This window comes from Eupeodes corollae, chromosome 1 (assembly GCF_945859685.1).
Source record: "Eupeodes corollae chromosome 1, idEupCoro1.1, whole genome shotgun sequence".
Lineage (NCBI taxonomy): Eukaryota > Metazoa > Arthropoda > Insecta > Diptera > Syrphidae > Eupeodes > Eupeodes corollae.
Genome location: NC_079147.1, coordinates 289,010,552 through 289,034,864, shown reverse-complemented (window position 1 = coordinate 289,034,864; position 24,313 = coordinate 289,010,552).

The window sequence follows — 24,313 nt, the reverse complement described above, 5'->3', positions numbered from 1 at the left end:
TTAAGTAAGTAAGTAAGTAAGATGATCTCACTACATTTTTACCTGGTGGTATTAGTTTTTCCGGCTCCACAATCAAAGCACTGTTAGTGAAGATGATGTTGTAATATTTGCAGAGAAACCAAATAATGATAAACAAACTCCAATCATATTGAAACCTATGGAAACTGACTGTTAATACCAGTGTATAACAGAGGAAATGGTTTTTCGCAACCCAACAGGACGATATTCAAGAGAAGAAAAATGGAAATAGAAAAATGTAGATCTTGAGGTGATAAGGGAATATATATCTTTAAGGGTAATCATAACGCCATCACTATCTCTACAAAAAGATTTGAAGGTAAGTTAATCGAAGCAAAAACGCTTTCAAATGCAACTCGAAAGGAGTCTTAAGCAAGAAGCATACTACCCCAGGCACAAAGTTTGAACTATTTAAGGCCGTAATGCGACCGATATTATGCTATGCTGGTCAGGTATGGGGATTTCAGCAGTATGAGGAGGAAGAAAAACGTCTAAGATCCGTTTAAAAAAAAATGTTTTGGCTCTCAGAAAATACATCTACATATATATGTTGCATCTCGAGAGAGGAGGGTCACCATTATATATCTTCACATTGAAGATGCATCTGCAATATATATTAAAAGTTACAGAGCTACCAAACCATATCGGCTACCTAACATAATAGGTATAGAATTCCCAATTCTTTGAAGAGTGAACTCAACTTAAAACTTAAAATCCAGTGGGGAATTATTGCGTTTCAATTACCAACCACAATGTAATCTCCAAGAATCGGAAAATGTAACGCATTTCCTAGGAAATTTAAACTCTTTTTTCTGGCTAACGGCAAAAGCCAATGCTCTACTTTGTGAATTTTTAAAACAAATATGTAAATCAATTTTCTGCTTAATAAAACCACACATTTAACTACTCACTACTACTATACTATTCAGTGAGACTTTCAGAATAAAATAATTGACATGTTTTTAAAAATTGAATTTATCTTAAGAGCAAAGAGATATACCCACTTAAAAGTAAATTCTTCCAAAATAAATATTGATTAATATTTGTAACATTTAAAAACAGTGGTGCAACTTTTTAAACGATGTAGCAACATTTAAAAGCCAATTTACAACTTTATGTAATTTTGAACGATTTTAACATCTTGAAGAACGGATTGGCTACTTTAACTCGAAAGTTGAGATTTTAACCTGGCAATATTCTTATACATTTCTCTCAGTTTTGCTAAAATTTTTGTTTTAGTTATACTTTCAACCATTTTAAAGAAAGAGATCAGAAAGTATGCACCACACAGCTAATTACTAATTCGCAAATCAAAAAAAAATTGTATTCGGTAATAAATTGCTATATATTTAGAAAGCTTCTGTTTTGAAAATGTTAAGCATCTAACAATATGTTGTCTAAAATTTAACTTCAGCGTTTCTTACATATTTCAAAGTCCAATACCCAAAAGAGCAACTGTTTCGTTAGCAACTCGTATGTGGCAAGTGACAGTGAGCTGTCAAAGGCACATATCGTCCATATCCATATCTTTTGATTTGTGCTATACAAATGTACCTTATCATCTTACGATATCAAGCACCATTCACAATTCACAGTAATTACCTGACTGGCCTCATTTAAAAAAAATACGGTCCGATGATGCCGCCACTCGTCAGCCCATAAGCCGCACTAAAACAGTCACTCTTTGTGGGTGCATTGCACAGAACAAAAAAAGTCATCCTATTGACTATTAGTACCCGTAGCGTGATGTTTAGTGAGTTGGACTGTCATGCGAGAAGTCTTGGGTTTCGATCTCTGCCTCTGCCACCTAACTTTTTTTTACGGGTACTGCCTCTTACAATTAATTGACAAATCTTCCAAGAGCAATTCTTGTCATGAGAAGTGCTTTCTCAAATAAGCCATATAAAATAAAGGTCCCCTTCATTTCTGAAAACATTACTAGTACACAGGAATGGTTTACAGTTGTAAGCCACTAGGCCCTGTTTCTCTAAGGACTGTTGCTCCACCTAATTCATTTATATTATTGACTATTTTGGAAGTCAATTTTCAGCCGATAACAGCGATAGTCAATAGAACAATTTTCGATTGTCAATTTTGGGATCCTAAATTTTTTTACAATTTGGTAGTCAATTTGACAACTGTAGTAGTCAATATGGCAACTTTGGTTGAAGGAAATTGAAAATATGGTTGTCATATTGACTAAAGTGGTAGTAAATACGACAAATGCGGGTCAATAGGACAATTGCTATAGTCAATATGACAATATTTTCTGAAAACCCAAATCTAATTTGAAAACAGGGTAGTCATTTTAACGGGTCTCGATTGTGAATTTTGGTAGTCAATATGACAACAAAAGTATAGAACAAGTTCGTTAATCAATATGACAATTTTTGTTGCAAACCAAGACCTAAATTGACTACTGGGGTAGTCAATTTCAAAAAATAAAGTTGTCATATTGACAATTTCGTTAGTCAATGCGACAATTTGGCCAAATTTCAGGTTGAATATCGACCATTGTTAATATGAATTTTTTTTCTGAGTAGTTTTTCGACAATCTTTTGACAACAACTATTGCATCGGGCCATTCTGCTTATTGACGAAACCATTGATGATAAAGATGATTTTTTTAGAAAATTGATCATTCACTGTTGCCATTTCTCGTCACCTGGACCACTGAAGAGGATTGAAATGGACAAGAGGCAATAATTTTCCTGCAGTAAGAGCTATACGAATATGCACTGGTGTTTTCACTTCTCCTACAGACCCAATTTGCTTAAATTTTTGCACGATTTTTCCGACTGTTCGAAAATTTGCACGATTAAATTGACCGACAAAAATCACGAAATGAACGATAAGCATTTTCAAAATAAGCCTGAATAACTTAAACGCTTTGCTCGATTGTGTGTCTTTTCATGGTTCAAATTAAGAAACATTGAGAAATGTTAAATAAAATGACTCTTAGGTGTGTTTCACATTCAACATACATTATGAAGTTTCATTTATTTGGTTAAGATTTAGTCCTTATTTCTTTGTTTAAAAAATGTTTCTTTCTTATGTTTTTTTGGGAAAATATCTTTTATCCCAAAGGTTAGTGGACATTCTTTTTGTTGTCAAAAAGAAAATATTTTACAGTTAACTTAAGGAGTAATTTTTTGTGTAAAAGTATTGTAATATGTGAATGTCTAAAGCCCATCGTCAACAACCTGATAGGTTCTTATCAGTGTGTTTTAAGACCAGGAAAGTCCACAGTCGATGAAATATTGACATTACGTCAGACCGTGGAAAAAAACCCAAAAACACCAAATCGAAACCCACCATCTTTTTATCGATTTCAAGACCGAATATGACAGCATCTACAGGGACGAGCTGTATAGAGCCATTTCTAGTTTTGGCATCCCTACCAAATTCGTGAGTTTGTGCAGGACGACCATGGAGAATTCACGCTGCTCCATAAAGGTTAAAAACAACTTAACAGAACCTTTTGATGTCAAAACAGGTTTTAGACAAGGTGATGCGCTGTCATGCGATTTTTTTAACATCGTACTTGAAAGACTTGTGCAGAGCTCACACTTTAACACAAGAGGCAGTATCTTTCAAAAGTCTGTCCAATTACTAGCAAATGCTGAGGATATTGACATAATCGGAAGAACTCAGCATGTTGTCAATGGGGCTTTTGTCAGTATTTATTAAGAGGCGCCAAAAATGGTTTAAACGGTTAATGAGGGCAAAACAAAGAACATGCTGTCGTCATGAAGGGACTTACAATACCGACCGACGACGTCTCGGTCAAAACGTAACCATCGACAGACGTAACTTTAACGTAGTCAAGGACTTCGTCTACCGGCTCCACTATTAACCCAGAAAACAACACCAGCGCTGAGATCAATTGAAGAATAACTCTTGCTAACCGCTGTTTCTTTGGCCTAAGAAAGCAATTAAGTAGCAAAGTCCTCTCTCGAAGGACCAAAGAGTTGCTATATAAGACCCCCATCATCCCCGTCCTGCTATATGGTGCAGAAGCATGGACTATGACATAAGCGGATGAAAGCGCCTTGGGTCGGTTCGAGAGAAAAGTTCGTCGTGTGGTCTACGGTCCCTTATGCTTTCAACTGGGGTGGAGGACAAGATGGAACGACGAGCTGTACGGGCTGTACAGTGACGTAGACTTAGCCAGAAGAGTAAAAGTCCAATGGCTAAGATGGCTGGGTCACGTAGAGCGTATGGAAACCAATACTTCGGCCAGGAAAGTCTTCGAATTTACACCTACAGGACAGCGCAGTAGAGGAAGACCTCCAAGCAAGTGAAAAGTGACCTCACACAACTTGGACCTTCAAACTAGTGACATATAGCTGGGGACCGAGCTAGGGAAAGAAGTTTGTTGGGTGAGGCCCTAGTTTACACAGGACTGTAGCTTACCTTAAGTAAGTAAGTAAAAGTATTTTAAACTCAGATCACATAATAATAAAATATAAAAATCAAGAACAAGATGCATCAATGTCCACTTAATAAAGTAAATTAGTTGATTATTAGTTTAAGATTGTCATTTGAATGCTCTAAAATTAACTTTTCCAAGTCTTCATAATTTTTTTTTTTAAATATTGTTTAACAATGTTCTCTCATAGAATACATTTTATCATTACTTACCTTAAACAGTATCAAAACGGCACACTACAGCGCTAATTGGATCTCAGGCTAGGTTGCCTTGAGATCTCCATTTCTACCTTAAACAGCCAAGTGTCAAATTAAAATTCTATACAAAACGTACAATATTTTGTATTGTCATTATGTACAACAAAAACGATGACCAAATCAAATCTTGCATAAATTTGGGATATATTTTATGACTTAATAGCCCTACATAAGTATTGCCAATTCCGCACTAGAAGACATTCGGCTTATGACCATTTATCCGTATAAAGTGATTGATAATATGCCAACAAAATTATACGAAATGTTGAAGTTATCCTTAGCTTAGGACAAAATTTCTATTTCTCTAAATTCTGGAATAACACCATTGATAAACTCGATTTTCCTTTAGAAATCAAAATATCCCTTCAACTGTTAAGTGCGTAATGTGTGTGTGTTGTGTTTTTTTGGTAGCAAACATTTATTCTCTCACACATTTAAATGACAAAATTTTGTTGTAAAAAGATTTGAATTGCGTATAAACATATCGCTTGATAGCACTTAATCTGTTTCAATAGTAGAAGCTTTGGAGAGGTACACTTGTGTACAGTACATACCCCAAAAACACTCAAATATAAATAGAAAACGCATGTGTTTGGGGTCCTATAATACCCAACATACGCCAACTCCCGCATCCCCAAGCCTGTTCTACACCGCTTAGGAGCGCCTTTATATTCCCACACTCAAAGACAGAAAAAGTTCCGCTTAAATTACCCAAAATTACCTAAGCTATACGCAACATTGAGTTTTGTGGAGTGTTGGTTGATTTCTGCAGCCGTATTGAGAATGAGTGAGAAAATTCCATCTATATGCGTAGCGTATGTACGGTACCTATCTACAATATAACGTACATATATTTTTAAAATTTAATACAGACAATTTGGTTCACTAACTTCGTAGGCTTTTGCCCTTAAAAAACACATTTTGAACGCTTCAAGGAGTTCTTTTCCCATTGGTTTACATTACACAACACAATGTACAGTTTATAGGAACTCAACTTGTATCCAGAGGATTGGTATAGGGAACACAAGTACGAGTACGAATTGTAGAGTACACGAGTATATTGGAACGTGTGTTGTTTCAACGAAGTTAGTATGATGGTTTTTGTGTTTCGGTTTTTCGAATACGTTTTCAGAGTAGGAAATTAGTTATAGCCTGATGTGTAATATAATGTAGGTACCGCTACCTAAAAGTACCTATGTACTCTCTTCAGTTTATTGGCTCTGGCTTTGGTTATGCTCTGTGTATACAGTACAGAGTCAAAAATGTTTTATACCTAGATACAGCCGTTATGGTGCTAATAAATATTTTTGCGCTTGAGAAATTATAAATCGGAAATTGAAAAGAGTAAACGGATTTCAAAAATTTCCATTTGCCTAAAGGAAGACAGGATTATTTTGGGATGAATTTGGTATAACATAAGCATATGTTTGCCATATAGAGAAAAACAAAAGAAGCTTTGAAGACAATTTTACTAAGCGGATTTTGCTGCATAAAAATCAATAACCGCTAAAATCGATAAAACCAAAACAAATTCAATATTTTATGACTAAAGTTAAAAGGCATTTAATGCAAAACGACCGCTTAACTGTGTAGTAACTTTAATATGACAGTTAATTCCATTTATAGACAGACATTTTTGTAAAACCTACAAGAAGCTCTTTGAACATATTATTTCAATCTTGAAAAAGTCTTTTGTGCACTTAAAAGTGGATAATTTTGGGATTAAGATTCACACATTCGTGTTGTTCGGTTAAATAGAATCAAGTACTTGACAGTTTGTTCGATATTGACAGGGATCCGTGGTCGTGAGACTCAAAAAGAGGGTTTCCTTTAAAATTCAATTTGTACTGGTATTTTAAAAAATTTAGATTTTTTAAGCCTTACGTTCTCTATCTATATTTAAGGTCTTTAAGGAGACAACTAAAGGTAGAAAGTTATAAGATTTCGGTGGTCAATTCTGATTGACTCTTTGAGATATAACAAATAAAAGAAACTTTTTTTTAGAAATCTTGAGTTTAGTTAAAAATTCTAGCGAATTTTAACTTTTAACTTACTATTAGGAGTTACTGTAATAGGTCCGATTTGTCGAATTGAAAATTTTGACATTTTTAGATGTTTCAAGATTCCTAGAGCCGAAATAAAATAATAATAAATATGATGTTCAAATGGTAGACATGTGCATTTAAGAGGACACGAGCGACCACAGGTTTTTCTCAAAACCCACTTATGTCTATCAACTGCAACTCTCACCTCCCCGTGATAAACATTGAGTACCTAGTAGCTCAACGGCAGATTGGGTTTCAACCCCAGTGGAAAGTTGTTGGGGCAGAAAACAAGAGAAGGGGGGAGATGTGTTTCCACTAAGGCACCTCTACTTATCCAGACGGCAGAGGAAGAATTCTCGAGATGGAATCAACGGTGGCGTCTACAGTTCCATTAAGGTTGAACTAATTTATAGTTATATCCGGCTCCCCATCCTTGGAGTTATACTTAGGATCTGGCCCTCCAGGTTGGGGGTGGCGCTGTCTGGGTGACTTCCTGGCCACGTTAGAGTCTCAAAGTTGCGAAGCACCATCAAGCATCGGATTGACTGTTGACAACCTATGCAAACGAATTAAGGACAACGAACTTCGGATATGCACGTGGAATGTTAGGTCCCTTAACAGACCATGTGCGGCTGAAAATCAGTGGAGGCCCTACACCGCTATAAAGCAGACATCACCGCCATCCAGGAAATTGGATGGAATGGGCCGGCAAAAAAGTGGATGAAAAACGGCTTCGTCATTGGGGCTAGACTTAGGCAAGAAGTCTTGAGCTATAGGTGAATCAATGATTGTCTCATGACCATACGCATCAAGGCTAAATTCGGCAACATTAGCCTGATATGCGCGCACGCCCCCACAAAAGAGAAAGACGACAACACAAAAGATATGTTCTTCGAGCTCTTAGACAAAACATATGAGCAGTGCCCTAGCTACGACATTAAAATAGTCCTGGGCGATTTTAATGCCAAGCTAGGAAGGGAAGACATCTTTGGTGGAATAATCGGGAAGAACAGCCTGCACGACAACACTTCCGACAATGGATTCAGGCTCATAGATTTTGCTGCTGTAGCCAGTACGCGGTTGTAGACAAGGTACCTCTTCGAATTTCCAGACCCAAAGTAAAATAGGGAGGTGCTATAAGAAGGTACAACGTCGAACGGCTACATTCGCCAGAGATCGCAAAATCCTTTTCCGACCGAGTTACAAGTTACCTCTCTCGAAGTTCTCTGCCGCAAACACAATGTATCGAAAACCAGTGGCAAAATTGCCAAGATGCATTAAGAGAAGCCTCCTCTGATGTTCTGGGTTTCAAGAAGCCACCAAGAAAGAACCCCTGGTTTGATAAGGAATGTCGGCAGGCAAACGCAGTCAAACAACAGGCACGCAACGTGGCGCTGCATAAAAGGACGAGAGCTGCTCATGAGCTCTATGAGCAGAAGAGGCGAGAGGAACGCCGACTTCTCAGAAGGAAAAAGAGAGGGCATGAGAAGCGTGTGGTCGAAGATGTTGAGAGGTATAAAAGCAGGAATTAAGTTCGAAAGTTTTATGAACAGGTGAAACGAAATTCACAGGTACATAAACCTAGAACCGAAGGCTGCAAAGACGAAAGTGGAACCGTTGTCAATGCTGAGGATATGGAAGGACCACTTCTGCTGACTTTTGTATAACGGCGACGAAGAACTGAATTCCGCTATCAGGCAGGATGATCCATTGAACATAGACGACGAAAGCCAACAATCCCGTCCTCCCGACTTAGACGAAGTAAAGATTGCCATATCTAAGTTGAAGTCTAATAAGGCTGCTGGAGTGGATGGCTTGAATGCCGACCCCTTTAAAGCAGCTGGAGATAAGTTGGTTAGGAGCATGCACAAACTTATCTGTAAGATATGGTTGGGAGAAAGCATGCAAGGTGAATGGAACCTTATTATTGTTTGCCCGATACTGAAAAAGGAGACCCTCTAGACAGCACCAACTATAGAGGAATCAGTCTATTCAACATCGCCTATAAAATCTTCTCTGCCGTGATATGTGAAATGTGAATGTCTAAAGCCCATCGTCAACAACCTGATAGGTCCTTATCAGTGTGGTTTTAGACCAGGAAAGTCCACAGCTGATCAAATATTCACATAACCGGCAGATCCTGGAAAAAAACCCAAAAATACCAAATCGAAACCCACCATCTTTTCATCGATTTCAAGGCCGCATATGACAGCATCTACAGGGACGAGCTTTATAGAGCTATGTCGTTGGAAACAACTTAACAGAACCATTCGATGTCAAAAAAGGTTTTAGACAAGGTGATGCGCTGTCATGTGATTTTTTTAACATCGTGCTTAAAAGAATAGTGAAGAGCTCACACGTCAACACTATAGGCACTATCTCTCAAATGTCTATGCAGTTACTAGCATATGCTGATGAGTGATGACATTGACATAATCGGAAAAACTCAGCGTTTTGTCAATGGGGCTTTTGTGAGTATTGAGGCAGATGCGGCAAAAATGGGTTTAACGGTTAATGAGAGCAAAACAAAGTGGAGGAGAAGATGGTACGACCAGCTGTACGGTCTGTAAAGCCACGTAGACTTAGCCAGGATTGTAAAAGTCCAACGACTAAGATGGCTGGGTCACGTAGAGCGCATGGAAACCAATGCTCCGGCCCGGAAAGTCTTCGAATCCACACCAACAAGACAGCGCAGTAAAGGAAGACCGCGGACCTGGTGTTGCGCACAAGTGGAAAGTGACTTCACCCAACTAGGGACTGAGCTACTCGTAGATGGAGAAGTTTGTTGGGTGAGACCCTAATTCACACAGGACTGTAGCGATACCTTAAGTAAGTAAGTAAGAGCCGAAATAAAAGATTTTTAGAGAGATGTTTGTGCGTGTGTATGTACTCACGTTAACGACGTTTTTTTCGTCGTCCATAGTTTAAGAACCAGTAGAGATATCAACACGAAATACATTTTACTATACAGATATAATGCAGAAAGATGCGCAAGTGCTCTCAAGAAAATCGTTACCATAGCAGTTTAAAAAAATGATTTTATCTGCAAAACAATTTTTTTGCAACGAAAATTAAAGTTGTAAACATTTGGTAAAATTTTGATAAAAATTGAATTGACAGTTTATTTATAAAAATAAAAACCTAATAAAACATTACTCAAAGATAGTAAAAATTTGAGATATTGGCTTTAACCTTTTTTTAGATTTAAAAAAATATTGTTGTAAACATTCAGTTAAATTTGAGAAAATTTAAGTTTTTTTTTACAAAAAATAAAAATAATACTTTTAGTATTTTTACTTTTAGTTGGTAAAAAAATACTTTCGACTCAAGTAGCTTTTTAAAAATTAAAAATATTGTCTTCAATTTTTTTTTATTTCACAGAAAATATTGTTTTCGATATTGTGTAGTTTTTTTTATAAAAATCCAACAACCCTTTTTTTAATAAAAAATAAAATCTACAAGAAATAGTACGCTAAATTGGGAAAAATTGATCTTCGGTTTTTTGATAAATCGTATTTGTTTATATAAGAAATTAAAACGTTTAAGAAATGCTTTTAAAATTGTTGAAAATTGGTTTTCGACTAAACATCTTGTTTACTAAAATAGATTTTAGAATCAAACTTTTTCATCATATTTAAAATGTTGTTGTTAAATCTTCAATTACTTATTTTTTTCAAATAATTCAACTGACAACTTTTTTAACAAAAAACGAAAACATTCAAACCTTTTGAACAAGACAAATCGAAAGACAGGATGGGAAATTACCCTGCTAGGATTGAGAACTGTCTATCACCTGCTACATCCAAGGTTCTTGGATGTTTAAATGGACACGTTAGACGCCATATGTTCCCACGATTTTGGGTAACATATACATATGGCAGCCACAACAATACCCCTACTAAAGATCAATACCTCTTAGATGGATTAGATGAGGATGTCAAAAATTCAATGACTCTGGATGACAAGGCCACTTCTAGAAAAGTCCCTCTAAACTCGGCGATCATTTTAGATCATGTCAAGAATTCAATGACTCTGGATGACAAAGCCACTTCTAGATAAGTCCCTCTAGACTCGGCGATCATTTTTACATAACCAATTTCATCTATATTATTATTGGTCCTTTTCTTAATAGCCCTTAAGAGAATGATACGAAAGTCCTACTGGATTGCATTTACAAAAAAATTTAAAATGGATGATCAAGTCTCCCAACTCATACCCGACAACCTGTCCAACTTCCAGGAACATCAACAGTAGTACTCAGACTTCTAGGAATGCCCTAGGTCAATCTTTAAGCCCAACCGACTGTGATATAAAGGAGAGATATTCGTTCGTTAGCCGTACTACACGAATAGGAACTCCTTGTTTTGGATGAGGATTTGCCAATTTTTTAAGGACTTGTCAATTCCTTCCAAGAGGCAATACCCATGAAAAAACCTTAGATGGCACAGGCAAGGATTGAACACAAGACCTCTTGTATAACAGCCCTACGCACTAACCATCACGCCACTATCGGTGCTAAATATTTCAACAATTACGACTTTAAATGTTTTATTCTACAAATTCTTTGCTTTTAAAGAGCTTCTTCTTCTTGTTATTTCTGTTAAATAAAAAAGTTAAAATTATTGCTTGTGGTTATTGTGAAAGCATAATAACTATCCAATGAGCACACTGTCAACAAAATGGAAAAAGAAATAAAAGCTAGATATATCTCCCTTATAGCTCTTATACTCTTTTTAACTTCCTTTTACCTTCAATAATGTCTGATGGATATAACAGAAAAATAAAGCTCTCTATTAATTAAATAATTTTCAACCTGGATCAAGGAGTATGAACCTTTCCGATCCCATCATAATCATTACAAAATAAAAAAAAATAAACTCCATTTACCTTCAATATTCTCATCTCAAATACTTTCAAATTGCTTGCTTCTCCCTTGCAGATTAATAATCGAGTTTCAGAGGTTGCACAGCAGCAGCTGGTTGATGTTTTTCTTTTCATTTTTAAACCTGGGGTAACCTAAGAGGAAAATATTAATCCATTCGCTGTATAGTGTGTTTTTTTCTGCTCTAACACAATTTTTGTCGTTAGTCGACGTTCTTCTAATGTGACCTTTTTTTTTGTAGGATAGCATCAAGCGTAATAATAATTTGCATTCTTATGGTCCTGCAGCAACCCCAGTAGACTTTTATGGAATTTTATATAAAGAGTTCTATAAAGTAGGTACCTAAGGGAGTATGGTCTACATACCTATAGTCTAACAGATGGCTTAAACGAAAATTGTGGTTGAAAGAACGATTATTGTGGTAACAGCTTGTCAAAAGTGTCTTGACCACATTATGATTTTTTTGTTTCGTTTTGGTTTTATTTTTCACATTATCTATTAAATTAAAATATCGGCAACAAAAAGAGGGGGGAGATGGGTGAGAGGGGGTATAATTTAGACTCTCAATAAGAATTTTATGGGGAAATAATTGTAATTAATTGCAGAAAAGTGGTCTTACCTATATTTACAAAAGGTTATTTAATAAGTGTGACAATCTTTTGCTGTTAAACTTCAAATAAATTTTCCTCCTATTTACTTTGAAACTTTTTTGTTTTTAATTTTATTTCATATTATTTCATTTCATATTATTTGATTCCATTTAATTATTTTTTGCTTAAAACTTTTATTGTTATTTTAAAAGTATGTTTAATGTATTGGAAGTCTGAGTGTAACTATCGTCTAAATTCGTAGTTTTAGAAGTCTGCGTGCTCAGGAACAAGTTGAAATATCGATATTATTTATTTATATTAATTTTGTTCCACAGATAATCAAATGCCGATTTGTGGAAATCATTTTCAAGAACGTCCAATGGGTGGTATATTTATCATGATAATTTAAAAAAACTAACAAAGTCGTTCACCCACAAATTTTACGAACTAATACATTTTCACTTATTTTCGAAGGACAATTTTCTTAATCGCAATCACTGAGTTTTAATCCGAAATTTAAGAAAAAACACTATCCAGAAAGGCCAAAATTGAAAAATAAATACCGGTGAATTATAAAAAATGCAAACATTTATGCACTCAAATACAATTGGAATTGGTGCATTTGCTAATCTGTGTTTCAGCAGATTATTTGAATTGAATTAACTGTTTTGCATGACAGGGTCGGATCAGTTCTCGTCACTGCTAAGACATAACACTAGCAGTGAAGGGTATTGATAATTATTCTGTGTTTTAATTCAGTGAATTTAATTTTTCATCTCTATCTGTATTGGTTTTAGACATTTTTTTTATTTTGCAATGACTGGACAATTCAGAGTAGATTATTGTAATATTCGTGGGTTAAGGGCAAATTTTTTGTTAGCATACCGCCATACTGTTTCATACAGGCCAGCTGTTTTGGCACTAAGTGAAACCCAAGTAGGTGAGAATTCCGATCCTGCTGAATTTTGTATTCATGGTTATAGCTTGGTGCCTTTATTCTTTTCCCACCAAGGCCTCGCCATATACATAAGGAATGATGTTGCTTATCAGCTCTTACCACAATATGGTCTCTGCACCAATTTTTTTTTCCAATTTTATGTGGTTTAAATTTTCCGTGAATAAGCAAATCATTCACTATACTGCTTCCTTTATCGAAGCCCAAATTTAGACAGAGTATCAACTTCTCGTGAATTTGATGCTTTGTCTGATTCCATCCAAAGAATTGTTTCGTCCTATCCTCGCACTGTAATCGTTGTTACGGGCGATTTCAATGTACACAATTCTTCATGGCTTCAACATTCAGGCCAGACAACACCCGATGGAGTGTGTGCAGAAATCTTCGCTGAGTTGAACCATCTAACTCAGCTTGTCAACGAGCCCACCCGAATATCGGACGTTGAAGGTCGAGCAGAAAACACTCTTGACTTGTTTCTTACCTCTGACCCTGATAAGTACACTGTTAGTGTTCTAACTCCTCTAGGCACATCTGACCATTGTGTTATATCAGCAAATTTTTCGTGTCAAAACTGTTCAGTTAAAGAAAGAGCTCCTATGAGAACCGTTTGGCAATACGAGAAAGCCAACTGGGACGGCCTCAATAATTACTTCAGGATCTTTAACTGGTCACTATGCTTCCTCGATAGTGACGTTGACGCCAGCGCTGATATGATCACAAGTTTAATTCTCCTGGGAATGAGAACTTTTATACCAAACAGGGTTAAAAGTATCACACCCAAAGAAAACGCTTGGTTTGATGCGAGCTGTAAAGAGGTTATTAGGGCCAAAGAGGTTAGTTTCCGTTGCTATAAAGCCAACCGTACTGACCAAATTTTTACATGACCAAAATTTACGGCAAAAAATACTGCAATGTCCCAAAGGATACGGACGGATTTACTGTTGACAACCAACGCAAACGAATAAAGGACAACGAACTTCGGATATGCACGTGGAATGTTAGGTCCCTTAACAGACCACGTGCGGCCGAAGAATTAGCGGAGGCCCTAGAACGATATAAAGCAGATATCACCGCCATCCAGGAAATACGATGGGATGGGCCGGGCAAAAAGAGGATGAAAAACTGCGATATTTACTATGGTGACTGCTACCACGAAAACCAACAGCGCTTATTTGGATGCGGATTCGTCATTGGAGCCAGACTTAGGCAAGAAGTCTTGAGCTATAGGTGCATCAATGAGCGCCTCATGACCATACGCATCAAGGCTAAATTCGGCAACATTAGCCTGATATGCGCGCACGCCCCCACAGAAGAGAAAGACGACAACACCAAAGATATGTTCTTCGAGCTCTTAGACAAAACATATGAGCAGTGCCCTAGCTACGATATTAAAATAGTCCTGGGCGATTTTAATGCCAAGCTAGGAAGGGAAGACATCTTTGGTGGAATAATCGGGAAAAACAGCCTGCACGACAACACTTCCGATAATGGATTCAGGCTCATAGATTTTACTGCGGGGCGAAACGTCATGGTAGCCAGTACGCGTTTTCCACACCTCAACATCCACAAAGGAACTTGGACTTCTCCAGATCAATCTACCGTCAACCAGATTGACCATATTGCGATCGACGCCAGACACGCTTCCAGCATTATGGATGTACGAACTTTCCGAGGTGCTAACATCGACTCGGACCACTACCTCGTTGTAGCCAGGGTAGCACTTCGGATTTCCAGACCCAAGGCAAAACAGGGAGGTGCTGGGAGAAGATACAACGTCGAACGGCTACAATCGCCAGAGATCGCCAAATCCTTTTCCGACCGAGTGACAAGTAACCTCTCTCGAAGTTCTCTGCCGCCAACACAATGTATCGAAAACCAGTGGCAACATTGCCAAGATGCAATCAGAGAAGCCGCCTCTGATGTGCTGGGTTTCAAACAGCCACCAACAAGGAACCCCTGGTTTGATGAGGAATGTCGGCAGGCAAATGCAGCCAAACAAAAGGCACGCAAAGCTGCGCTGCATAAAAGAACGAGAGCTGCTCGTGAGCTCTATGAGCAGAAGAGGCGAGAGGAACGCCGACTTTTCAGAAGGAAAAAGAGAGGGCATGAGAAGCGTGCGGTCGAAGATGTTGAGAGGTATAAAAGCAGGAATGAGGTTCGAAAGTTTTATGAACAGGTGAAACGAAATTCACAGGTACATAAACCTAGAACCGAAGGCTGCAAAGACGAAAGTGGAAACATCATAGTGGAACCGCAGTCAATGCTGAGGATATGGAAGGAACACTTCTGCAGACTGTATAACGGCGACGAAGAACTGAATCCCGCTGTCAGGCAGCATGACCCATTGAACATAGACGACGAAAGCCAACAATCCCGTCCTCCCGACTTAGACGAAGTAAAGATTGCCATATCTAAGTTGAAGTCTAATAAAGCCGCTGGAGCAGATGGCTTTAATGCCGAGCTCTTTAAAGCAGCTGGAGATAAGTTGGTTAGGAGCATGCACCAACTTATCTGTAAGATATGGTCGGAAGAAAACATGCCCGATGAATGGAACCTCAGTATTGTTTGCCCGATCTAAACTGCACCAACTATAGAGGAATAAGTCTTCTTAACATCGCCTATAAAATCTTCTCTGCCATAATATGTGAACGTCTAAAGCCCATCGTCAACAACCTGATAGGTCCTTATCAGTGTGGTTTTAGACCAGGAAAGTCCACAGTTGATCAAATATTCACATTACGGCAGATCCTGGAAAAAACTCAAGAGCACCAAATCGACACCCACCATCTTTTCATCGATTTCAAGGCCGCATATGACAGCATCTACAGGGACGAGCTGTATAGAGCCATGTCTAGTTTTGGCATCCCTGCCAAACTCGTCCGTTTGTGCAGGATGACCATGGAGAATTCACGCTGCTCCATAAAGGTTGGAAACAACTTAACAGAACCTTTTGATGTCAAAAAAGGTTTTAGACAAGGTGATGCGCTGTCATGCGATTTTTTTAACATCGTGCTTGAAAGAATAGTGCAGAGCTCACACGTCAACACTAGAGGCACTATCTTTCAAAAGTCTGTCCAATTACTGGCATATGCTGATGACATTGACATAATCGGAAGAACTCAGCGTGATGTCAATGGAGCTTTTGTGAGTATTGAGGCAGAGGCGGCACAAGTGGGTTTAACGGTTAATGAGGGCAAAACAAAGGACATGCTGTCGTCTAGAAAGGACATACAACACCAAGGTATTGGTCAAAACGTCACAATCGACAGACGTACCTTTGAGGTAGTCAAGGACTTCGTCTACCTAGGCTCCGCTGTAAACGCTGAAAACAACACCAGCGCTGAGATCAAACGCAGAATAACTCTTGCTAACCGCTGTTTCTTTGGACTAAGAAAGCAATTGAGTGGTAATGTCCTCTCTCGAGGGACCAAAGTGTTGCTATATAAGACCCTTATCATCCCCGTCCTGCTATACGGTGCAGAAGCATGGACCATGACAAAAGCGGATGAAAGCACCTTGGGTCGCTTCGAGAGAAAAGTTCTTCGTGTGATCTACGGTCCCGTATGCATCGAAGGGGAGTGGAGGAGAAGATGGAACGACGAACTGTACGGGCTGTACAGCGACGTAGACTTAGCAAGAAGAGTAAAAGTCCAACGACTAAGATGGCTGGGTCACGTAGAGCGCATGGAAACCAATGCTCCGGCCCGGAAAGTCTTCGAATCCGCACCCACAGGACAGCGCAGTAGAGGAAGACCGCGGATCAGGTGGCGCACACAAGTGGAAAGTGACCACACCCAACTTGGAGCGCGAAACTGGAGACATCTAGCTAGGGACCGAGCTAGATGGAGAAGTTTGTTGGGTGAGGCCCTAGTTCACACAGGACTGTAGCGCCACCTTAAGTAAGTAAGTAAGTCCCAAAGGCAGTCAAAATTTTTGGTCATTTGTAAAAAACGTGAGGAATTCTTCCTCTTCTTCGGTTCCTACGCTCGTTGTTAATGACACTCCTTTTGTTAGCTCTTTAGAGAAAGCTAATCTCTTTGCTAGGCAGTTCGCCACCAATTCTTCGCTGCCAGTGAGTGTTATGACTCCGCCAGTACTTGAGCGAGTTAGTGATTCTATGGGACCAAACCTTTTTCGCACTCGTACTGTGGCAAGAGTCCTAAGAGATCTAAACACACATAAATCCGCTGGGCCGGATGGTATCCCCGCTATTGTTCTGAAGAGGTGTTCTTCAACGCTGGCAAAACCACTGCGTAAGCTTTTTCATCTGTCCTACTCCTCAGGTCTCGTTCCGAGCGGATGGAAAACGGAATTTGTCCAGCCTATTCCCAAAAAAGGTGAATCTTCCTCACCCTCTAACTACCGACCGATTGCACTTACGTCCCTTCTTTCCAAGGTCATGGAAACGCTGATTAATTATCAGCTCAAGAAATATCTTGAAGATCGAAAGCATCTTAATGACCGGCAATACGGATTTCGTAGCAATAGGTCCACTGGTGATCTCATGGTTTATCTCACCGAACAGTGGAGCAAATCTTTACATAGTTTTTGAGAAAGTAAGAATATTGCACTAGATATTTCAAAAGTATTTGATAGGGTTTGGCATCAGGCTCTCTTATCGAAAATGCGTGCTTTCGGTTTGCATGAATCCCTCCTTCATTGGATTAGTAATTACCTTTCGGATCATTCAATACAAGTAGTATTGGATGGATTCAAGTCTGAAAACCGTATAATAAATGCTGGTATGCCCCAGGGCTCTGTTTTATCTCCAACACTCTTTCTCATTTTTATTAATGATCTTCTGTCTGCAACATCTAATCCAATACATTGTTTCGCTGACGATAGTACTCTTAGCCTTTCATATTCGTTTTCAGACTCACATCCCTCTTCTTCGGATGTGGAACTGCAACGACAAAATATGATAAGCTCATTAAATTCCGATCTTAACAGCATTGTTTAATGGGGATTAAAAAACCGTGTGGAATTTAATGCTTCGAAAACCCAATGCTGTCTTGTATCGTTAAAGCGAAATATACCCCCCCTGCCATTATCCATAAATGGCACTTGCATCGAGGAAGCTGAACATCTCGATATTCTGGGTATGTGTATCACCAACCACCTTTTGTGGAACGATCACATTCGCGATGTCACCAAAAATGCCGCAAGATGTTTGGGTTTTCTAAGGCGATGCAAGAAGTTTTTCTCCCCCTCTGCTTGAGTATAGCTCCCATATCTGGGCTGGTGCTCCTGCAACTTACTTAAGCCTCTTGGATAGTATTGAACGTAGAGCATTTAAATTAATAGGTGATAATATCATCATAAGTTCATTTACTTCGCTTGAACATCGTCGTAAGGTCTCTTGTCTGACCCTTTTTTACCGTTATTTTAACGGCTTATGCTCTAGTGAAATAGCCAGTTGCATTCCTCCCCTTAAACATTTCAACCGTAATACTCGTGCTTCTAGGAATGCTCATCAGTATACCCTCGAGCCCAACTTCGGTCGTACTGTCAAATACAGAGATTCGTTCTTTAGCCGTACTACGCGAATGTGGAATGCCTTACCACACTCTGTCTTTCCTCGTCATTGCAATATTCAGGAATTCAAAATTAATGTGCACCGACATCTCCTTTTAAACCCTCTCTCCTCTTCCTAGTGCTCACACTGTGCATCTGCATAAGAAGGGTAGTAATATCCCCTTGAGTGTGTGTTTATTATAAAAAAAAAAAGAAAAAAAAGATTTTGTGATTTTATACCCTTAGACGATAGAAAACTTACTCGTTACCCTGCTTGAAAAAAAAAATATCAGATCTTCAAAGAAAGAAGCACTTTGATTGCAGGTTTCAGAAGATACAAAGTCTTCAAACGCAAAATGATCTCTTTCTAATGAAGTGTCAGAGAAAAAAAAACATCATTTTGGAAAGAAAAATGGACTTCATGGAAAAGCAATACAAATCCAATTACATCATTTTTTATATACCAAACAATTTGAAGAAAGACCCATCTAAAACAATTAATTGATGCTCGAATAAAATTATAGTACGCCAAGACATAACCTTCGAAGACGTCACAGAGCTTCGTTCAAGAGAAAGTCAAACTCGGTTGCTTGTGAGAACTGGAAACAACAAATTAACCTCACAAATCTTCAAAAATTCCGGCAGGCTGAAGGCATCTGGTGTTTACATAAATCCTGACTGCACACGAGATGAGCAGAGAAAACGTTAAATCTGGTTGCAAATAAGATATCATAAAAAACTATATTGTGATAATCGAAATGGGATGGAGGTATTGAGAGAGATGTTTGGAGAACTACAACTTGCTAAGTATAAAAACAATAATAATTCAAATCTTTTTGATACTCAAGTCAACTTGTCAAAAGAAAATCGACGATCAACAAATTTCATGTCAACGTCAACAGCAGCTGTCATTCCAGGGATGTCATAAACTCTGCTACCTGGAAGCCACCATGAAAAACAATGGAAAAGTGTTGCCGTAGGTCAAGAAGCATACAGTACTAAAAAAAGTAGTGTCATAAATAGTTACGAAAAAAATTTAAATTATAAATATTAATTTATTAGTTATAATGTTGCTGGGCTTAGTAACAAATTGTTATTATTTGTAGATTTTTTCAATTTTGTAAAAAACATGATATATTTTTTCTGTTTAAAACATTTATAATAAGCGAAAAATTTTTACAGTACTTTAAATATTTCTCTGGATATGGATTTCGTTGGGTATCAGCAGTAGAATCAAGTAATCAACCAAATTTGTAAGAGCTAGTGGTAGACTTTTATTCAATTTTAAAAAGAAAAAATTAGCGCTGTTTTTGTAGATGTCAACAACATACCTTTTGTTAAAATGCTACGCACAAACTTAACTTTTTATGTATTACCTACGTACCTTAATTTTAATAATTGGGAAAATGACTTTTTTGCGTTAGAACATGTTTTAAACTTTCCGCTTGTCCAAAATGTTTTGCTTACAGGAGACGTTAACGCTAAAGCTGGTACAAACCAAATTATTTCAGCAAATATCCTCCCGAATTCAATTCAAATAACTAACAAAAATGGACGTGTGTTTTTGGATTTATGCCAAAATCATGATTTGTTCAACCTTAACGGTTGCTGCAATCATGATAGAAAAAATAGGCACACATATTCAAACTATTTCGTTGAAACCAATTGGCAATAAAAAAGGAACAATTCAGATCACAATTTTCGAAAAATCTCTAGCAATTTTTACTTAGGTATTCAATTTAATCTCGATTAGAATTTTTCACCTAAGGTCTTGTATTTTTTTATTTGTAAATATAAACACGTAAAAGTATAATTCTGGAACTGTAAGAAATATTAATTGGCACACCCTATTTCCTTACATAATCTTAAATCTTAGATACGTATTTTATTTACCATTACGAATTTAATTACTAACTTACTTACTTTACTTATCCGGCTCACAATCCATGAAGGGTCTCAGCCTGACATACTGCAGTCTTCCATCGTGAACGATATCTCGCATGCACTCTCCAGTCACCGAGCCCAAGCGCTCTGGCATCCGCAGTCACTTGGTCCTTGTACCGTAGGTTCGGTCTTCCTTGTCGGCTTCAACCTGGGGGCTGGGCTGAGAAGACTTTCTAGGTTTAAGCATTGTTGTCCATTCTCTCGATGTGACCGAGTCTGTTCTTAAATCGCTGTGAAGGCCTCAAGCACAGCTCTCTTCGATCGACCGATTATGTCTATGTCGTCCGCATAGCCTAGAAGCTGGGTGGATTTGTTGAAGATAGTGCCCTCCGTGCTCACACCTGCCTTATGCACTATCTGCTCGAGGACTATGTTGAAGAAGTCACATGACAGTCGATGAAAAGATGGTGGGTTTCGACTTGAAATTCATTGGTCTTTTCCAGGATCAGCCTCAGTGCGAATATTTGGTCTATCGTTGTTCTGCCTGGCCTAGAGCCAAACTGGTACGTGTCGATATTTGTGTTGCAGAAAGGTTTAAGACGCTCACACAGAACGTTAGATATGATTTTATATGCACCATTAAACAGGGATATGCCATGGTAGGTTTTGCATAATATCGGGTCGCCTTTTTTGTAGATGGGGCATATGGAGCTTATCAACCAGTCAATGGGTATGCATTCTTCCTCCCACACTTTGGTTATGACCTGGTGCATGCGGTTTATCAAAACTCTTCCTCCATATTTAAAAAGTTCCGCGGGCATGCTACTGACACGGCGGACTTGTTATTTCTTAGCTTTTGGATGGCTCTTTCTACCTCTTCTCTGCTGGGGGCTGGGACTGGGTCTTCATTGACTGGTCTTGTTTCTCTTTCGTCATTATCTTGCTCGACATTTTCCGCATTCAGCAGCTGTTAGAAGTGCTACTTGGAAACATCTACAATTCTCTGTGCTTCGGTGACTAGGTTTCCTTCACTGTTTCGAAGAGCTTTTCCCAGTTCTGAAACCAGTAGCTAATTGCTTCGACCTTTAAAAGAAACGTCGGGTGTTGTTCTTGGCCCGGGACTCCTCTAGATCTTTGAGCTGAGAAACTGCGAATGCTCTTTTCTTGATTCGAACGGTCTTGTTCTCATTTCTCCTTTTCGTGCCTTACTCTTCCTTTACTGCTCTTGTTTTCTGTTGCAGCATCTGCACACGTGCATTTTCCGTCTCCCTTTTCAATATCACGCACTCATCATCATACCACGGGTTCTTTTTCGGGAGTGGCTTGTAACCTATGGTGGTCTCTTTTTTGTCGATTGATATTCAAGTTCTAAACTTCGCCACTATCAGGAAGTTGAGGATTTTGGATGCGTGCCTTGTGACGATTAGAGCATAATCGATTTGGTTGGTGGATCGACCATACGGAGATTGCCAGGTTGCTGTGTAGATCTTCCGTATTGGAAACCTAGTGCTACTTATCACCGTATTACGAGCTGCAGCAAAGTCGATTAGTCGGAAGCCATTATCTGTTGTTTTTCGTGGAGGCTGTGCTTTTCAACTAATCCTGTCATACTCTGGACAGGCTCCGTAGGCTCTATCCAGGAGGTCGTAGAAATCCTCCTTGCAAGACTCCTCATCATCATCGGTAGGGGGGTGTGCACATATTATACTGATGTTCTGTATTGTGGCCTTGATGCGGATCACAGAAAGGCGATCATTTATTGGTTTGAAATCCATGACTTTCGATCTAAGCCGATTTCCCACGACGAATCCACATCCAAATATATGCAATCTTTGATGACAGCTATAATAAATGTTGCAATTCTTTCTCTTCATTGTCCGTGATCCTATCCATCGTATTTTCTGGATCGCAGTAATATCTGCCTTATACTGCGAGAGGACAGATTCAAGTTTCTGAGTTGCACCTGGAGTGTTGAGGGTTCTTACATTCCAGGTACAATCTCTCAATGCGTAGTCCGTTGTCGTTCTTGGTCTGATTATCATAAGAGTCGGTTCATTATCCGAGGCTGGTATCTCTGTCATAACTTTCAAGTTTTTCACTGTGGAGGGGTTGAGCCCCTCGCACTCCAAATTTGTTGGGCCGTTGATAAGGTTCTTTTTTTACGATTTTGCACCCGCGTTTACAAGTTTTGCAAGTTATATCTAAGGATATAACCAGTATCCGTTGGTTACCACGAGGAGGTAAAGTAAACACTTGGTGTGTAGAAAAAGTTGCCAGCATAAGCCCCCAGATCCTACCCCACCACTTACGAACTTAATGATGATGTTTAAATCCATCAATCGTTCGAAATTGCAGCTTTTCTATGACCTGATATTATATATGCGCGTTTGTAGCTGTACCAAAACCTCTAACTTATTATACAAATTGTTAACTATTTTTAAGCTAGTCAGTTGCAATAAAACCTTTATTATCGAATCATCGCTTGTCAACTTATTTTATTTGGTTCTCCCTTTTCACTTCATACCCATTATAAAACTTAATCAAATACAAACCTATTAACTATGCACAATTTCCATCAATCTAGGTTATCATTGCACTCTTTGACTAAAATACATTCGAAAAATTGTTTTAATTATTATTCTTTATAAGTATTTTCGAATACAAAAATGAGAGTAGTAGTTATTCGTTTACAAAATTACCAAATTGAATTAACTCCTCGTTTCTCACTTAATGGAATTCAAATTAGCTAACAATAATAGAAACCCTCGTATTTAATGTTTTTAAAACAATTTCAACCAAAAATTTCCGAAATAAAATAAAACAAAAAAAAAAAAGACTATAAGAACCATCATCATCGGAAGACATCAGACCATAACAATAATAATGCTTCTTTCCAGTTGAGATAAAGTTATTTGCTACGTCTCATTTAGGATTCTCCACCAACATCAGCTTCAGCTTCAGCTATATCTAAAAATGAATAGAGGTTATAGAAGATATAATAATCATTCAACCAATGCAACACTTAAACAACAATTTTGTTCTATAGTCTCAGAGTTCTAAGTGTTATACTCGTACGTCGGTCGTACAGTTTATTTATATTTACTCAAACCGAAACCAATAAATTTTATTTTAGCCGTTAAAGTAACGATCAATTGTTTGCCACTCAATCGTAAACACGATTTATGGAATGGTTTCAATATCTTATCTTTTCTTTCTCTGTATTATACTGCAAACAGGATTCAAGGATAGGATGAGAGTACGAGTACAGCTACAGTAATAGAAAATATCATCAGGACTTTCTCCAGGTTCAATAAAATAACAAACCAAAGGTAATTATTCTCCTTTTTTTTATTGTCTTTTTGTATTTGTTACTCTATTAGAGATTAGACACATATACATAAGGACAATGAAATGTATATCCTTCCATAGACACACACACACACATGTATTGAAAGAAACGACATATAAAATGAGCAAAATGAATTATCCTTATTTTGGTAGTTGTGTGAGTTGCATTTACAAATTCTCGCGCTATACAGTCAGAGGCAGAGTCCTGAGTGCTCAGTCATGCGGGACATAATTAAGGGGAATTGCACGTGCGAACTTTCTTTTTACTGATTGCATTATTTTTGTTGTTTTATTTTGAACCAAACCCCAAACTCTCAAACCCTCACCACCCCCTCTTTCACCCTCTTATGTCATAACACACAATAAGCTTGTGACTTTTTACATTGAG